Consider the following 9,884-nt stretch of genomic DNA (forward strand, 5'->3'; position numbering starts at 1 on the left):
ATATTAAACAGAATATGTCCATTCAACAGCTTCTTAAATAATTATTTTAACAAAAATGTAAAGAATAACCTTCTTTTAAGTAACATCAATTTATTGATTGCATTACTAGTATTTTCTGTGAACCTTAGATGATTCATATATTTGTATGACTGATAAGTTTTCATACATAACATTTTGTGGTCAAACTCATACATTTGCGTTTCTGCCTAATTGTTGTCTTGTGTCCTCTTTGTGATCTGGCTTTGAGTTCTAGCGCTTTCAGAACTGTTTTAATAACCTTTAATCTAGTTTTAATTTACCAATGCATGGAACTAGTTTGATTACATATTTTCAGTAGTATTCTCAGAGCGGTGAACTCACTGTTGAGGTTTGGTGTTTCTGCTGAGTGTGAGAACTCTGTTAGTTTAACCACACATGTTTTTAGAGAAACATGTATGGTTAATGAAGAAAGAAAGAAGAGGAACTGACATCTTAACCCACACAGAACTGATCATCTCTGAACCCAGTTTGGACTGAACCTGCTAAAACAAAAATAACTTATTTAGTGGATAAATACAAGTATTTGTCTGGTACCTTTTATTGGATGCAGAATAAGACAAAATATTTTAAAACAAAACAAGAGAAAATTAACTTCCATATATTGCAGATTCTTTATGTATTCATTAACATGATTTTAATGCCCTCCCAGAGTCTCGTCCCGTCGAGACCACCCTTCTAGAGCTTCTTCTCGTCATGCCTGTCGAGCCCTCGGCAAAGATGATTATTCCACCATCATGGTCGGTGGAGCCTACTTTGTCTTATTCAGCATCCAATAAAATAGGGTGACCAAACGTCCTGTTTTCCCAGGACATGTCCTGTTTTCATGTCCCATCATGGCCGTCCTGTCTGTTTTTTATAAAGTGATGAAAATGTCCTGTTTTTCATTATTTTTCATTGGGCCATTAAGCGTGTAACATTACTTTAAATACACGCTTGCCTTTGCACACAAAACATGAAACCGGCTTCGGCTTCCGTCTTGTTATAATCCGCGCGTTCCTCAATCCGCAGCAGCAAGCAGAGAGCACATCAGAATACAGAGGCCTGTGTGTATGTGTGCAAGGGCGTAACTTTGGGTCTACTATTGGGGGGGTTAAACTTGCTGCATATTTATTAATTTATTTATTGAATAATTGTCTTGTGTAAAAGGTAATTTGCCGTTCCTGTTTTAGAAATACATTGTGATACTTTTACTGATTTAGGCTACTTAACGTAAATGCAGCTGTTCACTTGACTATTTATGCCATAATGACACAGTGTTTAAGCACTAGCCAGCAGTGGCAGCTTCCACTTAATTGATTTTTTGTGTGTTCAATATCTTATAAAAATAAATAAAAAAAAGAACTTAAAGATTAATCAATTGCATCACTGTATTGGCACCTACATGCAGCACATGTATTATGCACAATTCAACTCTCAATATTACACAATATGGAGTGCAGCTTGCACCTTTATTCTGAACAGATTTCACATATTGGTGGGCATCACCAAAACTCACCATCCACTAACAAAATCTTTAAGTTTATCTGTTAAAATGTATTTTATTAACATCACATTTTAAAAATTTAACATCAAATAACAGCATTAAAAACTTTCAAATAGAGAAAATGAAAGTGCAATTATATTATCACTTTGCATGAAATAAGACTCAAAAGTAGATAAAAAAAAATTGTGTTTGCATAGCCTCTGATAACATCAAATTCAGAAACTGGGAAAGTGTGGACTAGTTGTGCTTTGATTCATTTTGTCACTTTGCAAACTGCAAAAAGAACAAAAAAAAATATAAAAAAATAAAAATAATGATAATAATCTCAAATTGAGCCGGAGGTGGTAAATTCCTTATAATTTACGTATTTTTGTTTTTAGGTATTTTAAGATAACTTACCTAAAATATGTTGCGCATACAACTAACGCGATCGTTATAAAGGTGTTTAAACAACAAAACACATCCACTTGCACATATTTGACAATCGGAATATCAGATATATCCTGCTATAGCTAACAAATTTGTGAAATTTTGAATAAAAAGAAACAAAAGCAGATCATCAGTCATTCATTCAGCGCTATAGAGCTGGTAAGTCCCGCCCCTTCCGCAAAACCCCGCTGGACCTCAAAGTTGAAAAACCGTCAATGCAAGTGAATGGGAGAAAATAATTATTTTCTGGTCCCGTTTGAATTGTGCCATGAATGTGAACATATGTTGTCTGTGAATTTTTTATATAACTTTTCGTGTAAAGAATGATACAATTTAGCGGGTAGAAGTTTGATACGGTTAGACTTTGTGTGAGAGCACTTTGTGGACTGCAACTCTCGACGCGTTTGAAACGTCAACACCACTAGCACACGGACTAGCTCACGGATCCCGCTAAACATGGCTGTGTCTTTGGTGCACTTCACCGCCTTCTTTCAGGGAGAGGACAAAATCGTTGAAGTTGGTGAAAACCACGGGTAAGTCAACTTTATGGGGTGACGTCACATAGGCGACATGTAGTCTTTCTCATTATGTCTTTTCCACAACTGCTAGCTGAAGAATCATACCATATACTGTCAAACTCGTAACATGAAAAGTTATATAAAAAATTCACAGACAACATATGTTCACATTCATGGCACAATTCAAACGGGACCAGAAAATAATTATTTTTTCCCATTCACTTGCATTGACGGTTCTTTGAGGTCCAGCGGGGTTTTACTTACCAGCTCTATTGTGGCTGCGGTGTGACAAGCAATGAATGACGCGTCTCCATGGGAACCATAAAGTGATAGCCTAGCTACTACGATCAATAACGGTCGCCTTGAAAAACTTTTAAACTTACGTGTAAAAAGGTTCAGCAAGGCTTACATTTAAATGTGTCTTTGTTTTGTTTTGAGTGTATGGTCAATAAATAAAGGAATTAAAAAGATGGGCACAAAACCTGTTTGTCGCGCCCCATTTGTCATGTCTCTATTCCCCCCCAGCAGTGGGCCGCGCACGCGCCCGCGCCTCACACTTTGAGAAACGCACCTCCGTTTGGTCAGGATTTTTCCTCTTTTTGGCTGGTGTCGACCATAGACTGTAAAAAATGGTGTCGACCAACAATGAAAAATCGTTGTCTGGCTGCCTTTCAGTGTCCTTTTTCATCTTTCCATCCGTTAGCATGCACCGTCAGCTTTCTCCAACCATTCATCCCAGCGACTGCGCAAAATAGTGAACAAACTTGGTAGAGAAAGCGGTTGGGTAATACCAAGTAGTCGGCGGTGCGGTGGGCGGGGGGTACATTACAGATTATTTAAAATATGATACTATCTTTCTTGCTGGCAAATGAAATAAAGAAAACGAACAAAAGTATTCATTCGGAATATTTCATATTTATTTTAATCTGAATGATGTGATGATTTTTGGGGGGGGGGTTATATTAGCTGGATCAGATTTTTGGGGGGGTCATAACCCCCGTGCAAATTACGCGCATGTATGTGTGTGTTCATCTCAGCCTCACTGGTCTGTCACTACTCATCAATATCAGATATTTTGAAATGACCAATCAAATCAAAGTAGGCGGACTTTACGTTCACAGAATTTTAGCAGCGTGACTCGACGGCCAAGGTCAAGTGCAAGATAAGATGTTAGATGTTTTTTTTTTTTTTAATAAAATAAAATCCCAAATGTAAATTCACAGATGATTTACAGAGAAAATTCCTGTTTTCGTTTCATTCGGGATCCATGTAAAGAAGAATGCATGAACTGCAAAGCTGACTACGTGTCAGTGTCAAATAAAGGTGCTAGCGACCTAGAAGCCCACATAAAGAAAGTATAGGCTACAAGAGAACATCGGGAGGATTGAGTTTTTAAAAAAAAAAATATTGAAATAGTGTAATAGATTTTTTATTTTAGTAGTAGATTTTTAACCTATGGCCATGAAAAGAAATAGTGTCATGTACAGGGTTCTCAAGTTTTATCAAAAGCTTGGAGTGAGATCACATGTGGTTGGGGGAGGAGCCTAATGGAGCCCCGCCCCCACCTGTCCCCACCCCCCAATTTTACCCATTGTTCATAATTAACCAGCACAAATTGAAATTATAACAATTGGTAAATCTAATAAATGACAGAGCAATTCATCACATCAAATATACTCTTTAATTTTATATTTCAATATTACAAATAAGTTATACAAAAATTACAAAAATATAATAAATTGCTCCAAACAGTTTGGAAAAACAAATATTTTTGCATTTTTGAATGTGTCTAACGTTAGTCGAAACGGTATAATGATTTATTGTGTGGTGGGACATTGTGAACAAATGACATATTAGAGTATTATTAAGGTGTGTGTGTGTACACAAGAGTTATGAAATGTGTTTTGTGTTGTAAGTGTTTGAAAAATACAAATGCAATGGCAATGATTAATGTATGTTTTGACAGGATATATATTACACAGAGCACTCTGCTTTAATATGTAGCCTTAATGTAACTAGAAATACTATTAATACAGTATAATATATAATTTTAAATAAAATAAAATAAATACATTTAAATTTATTTAAAATAAAATGAAGAAATACATCTTCATTCCTTCCCATACCCACTAACATTTCCCTTAGTTTCAGATAATGTAAGCTAGCCAAAATGAGCCAAAGCTTCTGGCCTGGTTGCAAAGTAGTTGTAGAGTTTTTGACTGCATCAATAATAATGTATACGATGGGCTATATATTAAATGTTCTAGCCTAAAAATATTTGACAAGCTTTCTTCCGAACTTACCTTCTCCATCATCACGACGTGTGTTCGCGCGATGTTGTTGGTTACCTAGTAACGAACGTACAGTGGCCGAGAATGTTCCGTCAACTTCCGTGTGTTCGCGCATCTATGTTGCCTATTAACGAACGCAATCTGGCCGAGATACGTGCTGGCGGCAGGAAACTTCACTTTGTGTGCCCGCGCCTCGTATACAACGTTATATATAAAGCTTGTAGGACAACTTGGTTGACATTGCCTTTTCAGCGTGAGAAATACACGGTGTGGCGTGTGAGCGTGTGAACTGGTTGAATTGCGTGTGTCTCACGGCCAATGCGTGAGACTTGAGAACCCTGGTCATGTAAAAGGTGTTAAAAGCTAAACTTTTTTTTTTTTTATATAGTATTCCATTGTTGCAGGCCAAACATTGAATGGAAAGGATGCATTACTTTATTTATTAAAGTACAATAACATAGTTGCAAGGTTGTGAATGCATTTTTTGTATTCACAACCTTGTATTTTTGTATTGTATAAGTATTTTTTGATGCATTCACCCCCAGACACGCCCCCACCCCTTAACCACGCCTCCACAAACCACGCCCCGCCCATCAACCACACGCCCGTCCTCTTTTCTGAAAGCTAAAATATGGTCACCCTATAATAAAAGGTACCAGACAAATACTTGTATTTATCCATTACATAAGTTATTTTTGTTTTACCAGGTTCAGTCCAAACTGGGTTCAGAGATGATCAGTTCTGTGTGGGTTAAGATGTCAGTTCCTCTTCTTTCTTTCTTCATTAACCACACGCGTTTCTCTAATAACATGTGGTTAAACTAACAGAGTTCTCACACTCAGCAGAAACACCAAACCTCAACAGTGAGTTCACCACTCTGAAAATACTACTGAAAATACGTAATCACACTAGTTAAATTAAAACTAAAATATTAATTAAATTAATTGCTAAATTAAAACTAAAGGTTATTAAAATAGTTCTGGAAGCGCTAGAACTCAAAGCCAGAACACAAAGAGGAAAAAAGACAACAATCTGTTACAGTCTGTTCATTAACATGTTAAAGACATTGAAAGTATTAACAATGAATGAACCCACTATGATTGAGTTATATTAGATTGATATTCCTCTGCTCATGTGGGTTTTGTATAATTATTTGCCTGATTTGTTCTTGTTCACAGAGGCATAAAGTTGACTGCAGTTCTCCTGAGCTCCAGCTTTTGCTCCTCTGATGGAAGCATAAGTCACTTTATCATCACAGCGAACCTGAATGAACATCACAGTTGTTTCAACCCTCGATTATTACAGCATGTTGTTTGAGCTCAATTCACGAAGAACTGCATATACCGTAAATCCTCTAATATTGGCCTGTATTCCATTAGCGGCCGAGTCTCTAACATTGGCCGGTCTCGCTGTCGGCGGAGGTAAATAAAGGCCGGTCTCTAATAGTGGCCGGGGCTATTATTAGAAGCAACGTTTTTCTGGGCAGGCCACAACATTATGCTTGCCATACATGCAAATACCACAGGGGGGCAATGTTTGCTCACTAATCCAAGCCATAGCTACGGTAACCTGGTCATGTCAATCACTTCGCTTTTGACTCGCACGTGAGACTTCAGTCACCGTTATTTACCATGGCAGCTGCGGAGCCAAAGAGGAGACGAAAATTTGACATCAAGTTCAAAGACAACGTGCTGGAATATGCTGCAGAGCACACTGGGGAGCAAGCTGCTAAACATTTTAACATTGACCCGAAAAAAATAAGATACTGGAAAAAGCAGAACATGGATCTAGCCGCAGCAAACAAAAAGAGAGCAAGACTGCCAGGAGGAGGGAGAAAAAAGGTTAGCGAGGAGTTGGACACAAAACTCTCTGAGTGGATCCATTAAATGAGGGACAATCATAACCGAGTGTCGAGGAAAATGATCCAAAACAAGGCTCTGGAAATCTACCCTACAGTGAGTGATAGAGGTGCGCGATTTCTGGCTAGCAGGGGTTGGCTGCAAAAGTTTTTAAACCGAAATGGCTTCGCATTGCGACGTCGCACCACAATGGCTCAGAAGGACCCAGATCTCCTCACAGAGAAACTTGTCTCATTCGTCGACTACGTGAGCAAGACTGTCGTCTCGAAATTAATTTCAGAGAAGGACATAATTGCAATGGATGAGACAGCCATTTGGTTTGATATGGTGTCTCCCAGTACCATTGATGTAAGAGGGACGAAGAGTGTTGCGCTCAAAACAACAGGCCACGAGAAAAGCCGTGATATCACTGTTGTCCTTGCTGCCAAGACTGATGGCACTAAACTCAAGCCTTTTGTCGTCTTCCGGGGGGCCATACGTGAAGTGAAGGCAATGCAGCAAGAGATCTCAAGAGCAGTCATCGCCACATCTGCCAACGGCTGGATGAATGACGACTTGACCACAGCATGGCTCAGATCAGTGGTAGGAAATTCAGTTTTCGCCCGCGCCTCCTGGTGTGGGACGCCTACCGCTGTCACATCAGCACCTCTACCAAACAGGAATTGAGGTCCTACAACATCACAACCGCGGTGATCCCAGGAGGCTGCACTAAGTATGTCCAAGCCCCCGATGTCATGTGGAACCAGCCCTTCAAAGCGAGCCTACATGCTTCTTATGATGAGTGGATGGCTGGGGACGCAGACAAGCAATACACAAGTGGAGGGAACCTAAAAGCACCATCTCGCCGTCTGCTTGTGGACTGGGTTCTCGCTGCTTGGGACAAGCTGGACAAGGACCTGATCATCAAGTCCTTTAAAGTGTGTGGGCAGTCTGTGAAACCCGACGGGAGTGAGGACTACCTCATACTGTGCTTCCGAGAGGGACAGGTATGTTGAAATTAGCACTCACGTCTATCACTATCAGCTCTCTCTTTCACTCTCTCTTTTGCTTTCGTTTTTCCTCTCGCTCTCGCTCTCGCTCTCTACCATTAGATGAATTCCATTCGTGAGTGAGCCTGTCGACTGTGACTTGCAATAATGGCCAAACTAAATTAATGTATCGTTCTTTACAGCCCTGCGCTGCTGGACGAGAGGCCCTGACAGAACAGACGTGCAGCGGAACATGATGAGGACGAACAGGAACTGTACAATAATGAACTTGTTGTAGAGGCTGGCGCGAGTGATGAGGAGATTACAGGGAGAGATGAAGAGGAGGAGGAAACTGAGGATTTTTTTTTACTTCAAACCAAACTAGACAGGACACACAACAACAGAGGATTAGGACTATAATTGAACAATCTGAGGACGGTTAAACTTTGGAGCGGTAAGGTGTCTAAACCAGTAAGTTGCCTTTTGTTATGAATCAATAGCCTAATTATCACCGTGTATGGTTAAGTGTTTACAATGCACTACTGGTTTTCTACACTGGAATTTAGCCTGAATTACCATTATTTGTTGTTAATGTTCTGTATGCATACCATAATATTATATGGTAACTGTACGTTTTCAATAAATGAACCTAGTATTTTATAGGTTCAAATAGACACAAAATCTCGTTTTTATTCATTCTACTGGTAGTCCGTTTTGCTCAAATAAAAATAAAGTCCTGTCTCTAATTCTGGCCTCCTTCCAAAAAAGGCCTGGGCCGCGATGCGCTTGAGTAAAATAAAGGCCCGGGCCTATATTAGAGGATTTACGGTAATCACACAAATCATGAAGAACTGCATATAAGAGGAAAATACACAAAAATCATGTTGAGAGAAGCTGGACAACATCGAGAAAGTGTTCGCTCACCTTGTTCTTTTTGCCTCGTTTTTTACTGAACGCAGCGACTTCAGTATAAGTCACATCATCTGTCTGCTCCTAAACATCAATGGAAATATGGAAAAATCAAGCTATTAAATGTCATCCATCAATAATATGTTCCTCATTTTCTGCAAATGTTCAGGTAATATACGTGTGAAACGTGTGTCCTGACAATTTCACATAAATGTTTTGTGAAAATCACTTATACAGACATGACGTTATGATGACAGATCCTATTGTAACATGACAGGATGATTGACTTGACTTGACCCACACAACAGGAATAACACATGATGAAATCCACAACTAGAACAATGGGTAATTAGTAACAGTAGCACAACACACTCAGGGTACGTTCACACGAAAACGAAATGCTTAAAACTGAGAAGTTTTTCCTTTGAGTTTTCCGCGTACAGACGACACCGTTGTCAAAACGATCCCCATTCACACGGATCCGCGAAAACGACTAAAAACACTGTATTCTGCTGCCAGGACACTGGATGGCGATGAAACACTATAGACTGAACACGTAATACGCATGTGCATGACCTCATCGACTTCAGAGATTCACATTTTTGTTGTTTACACGGAGAGTGTTTTCAAAAACTTGCACTTTGAAACCCCCTTTCAAAACTTTGTGTTTTCAGGGACCCAAAATGCAGTTGTCATGTAAATGAACGGGCAAAACACATAAAAACTTTTACGTTTTTAGTTGAAAACGGTGTCGTGTGAACAGCCCCTCAGACAAAGAACAGGTGAGCACACACTCAGACTGACGAGGACTCATCAACGACTAAACAAGAGGGCGTGGTCACTGGAAACTAGGAGGCGGGACAAGAGGAACACATGGCCAACACAAATAAAGACAGAGCCATGTGCTCAAACTCAACACAAACAAAGACATATTAAACTAAGACAAGACTGACAGAACTGTCTGCTGAGAACCCTGACATTGTGTAATCTGAGTAATAAGAGTGTCATATTTCAGGGTCAGTCCTTATGAACATTAATAACTCATGGATCAACCTGCAATACTTACCACAGAGTCACCAGTCCCTCTTCTGTTGCCTGAAACATAATGTCACGGGAAAGTTTATGATCAAACACACACACCGTCTCTATTGCAGATGACAATCAGTTTTTAAAAGAGTCTAGAAGAATCTAGTGCTGTAGAATAGAAACATTATTTCTGTTAACTCATTGATTTCTCTTCCCTTTTAGAGAAAGAAATTTGTCTAAATTACATATTTATTTTATCAGATGTTTTTGTCTGTTGTTACAAAATATGAAAAACTCACCCGCTCTTGTTTTACGAATCACCCAGAAAATAAGAGCCAGAAGGAGAAGAGCGAATGAAGCGG

General features: G+C 39.2%; 1 long non-coding RNA gene across 1 annotated transcript; it reads right to left on the bottom strand.

Annotated features, from left to right (window-relative positions):
* Positions 1 to 5,901: 5,901 nt before the first annotated feature.
* Positions 5,902 to 9,594, bottom strand: LOC307166630. The gene is made up of 3 exons (XR_013822664.1): positions 9,563 to 9,594; positions 8,512 to 8,580; positions 5,902 to 6,023 (listed from the first exon to the last, which is right to left on the bottom strand). It is a non-coding gene; the product is annotated as an uncharacterized lncRNA (long non-coding RNA).
* Positions 9,595 to 9,884: the final 290 nt, after the last annotated feature.

The sequence above is a fragment of the Squalius cephalus genome (genome assembly GCF_949319135.1).
Source record: "Squalius cephalus genome assembly, chromosome: 1".
Lineage (NCBI taxonomy): Eukaryota > Metazoa > Chordata > Actinopteri > Cypriniformes > Leuciscidae > Squalius > Squalius cephalus.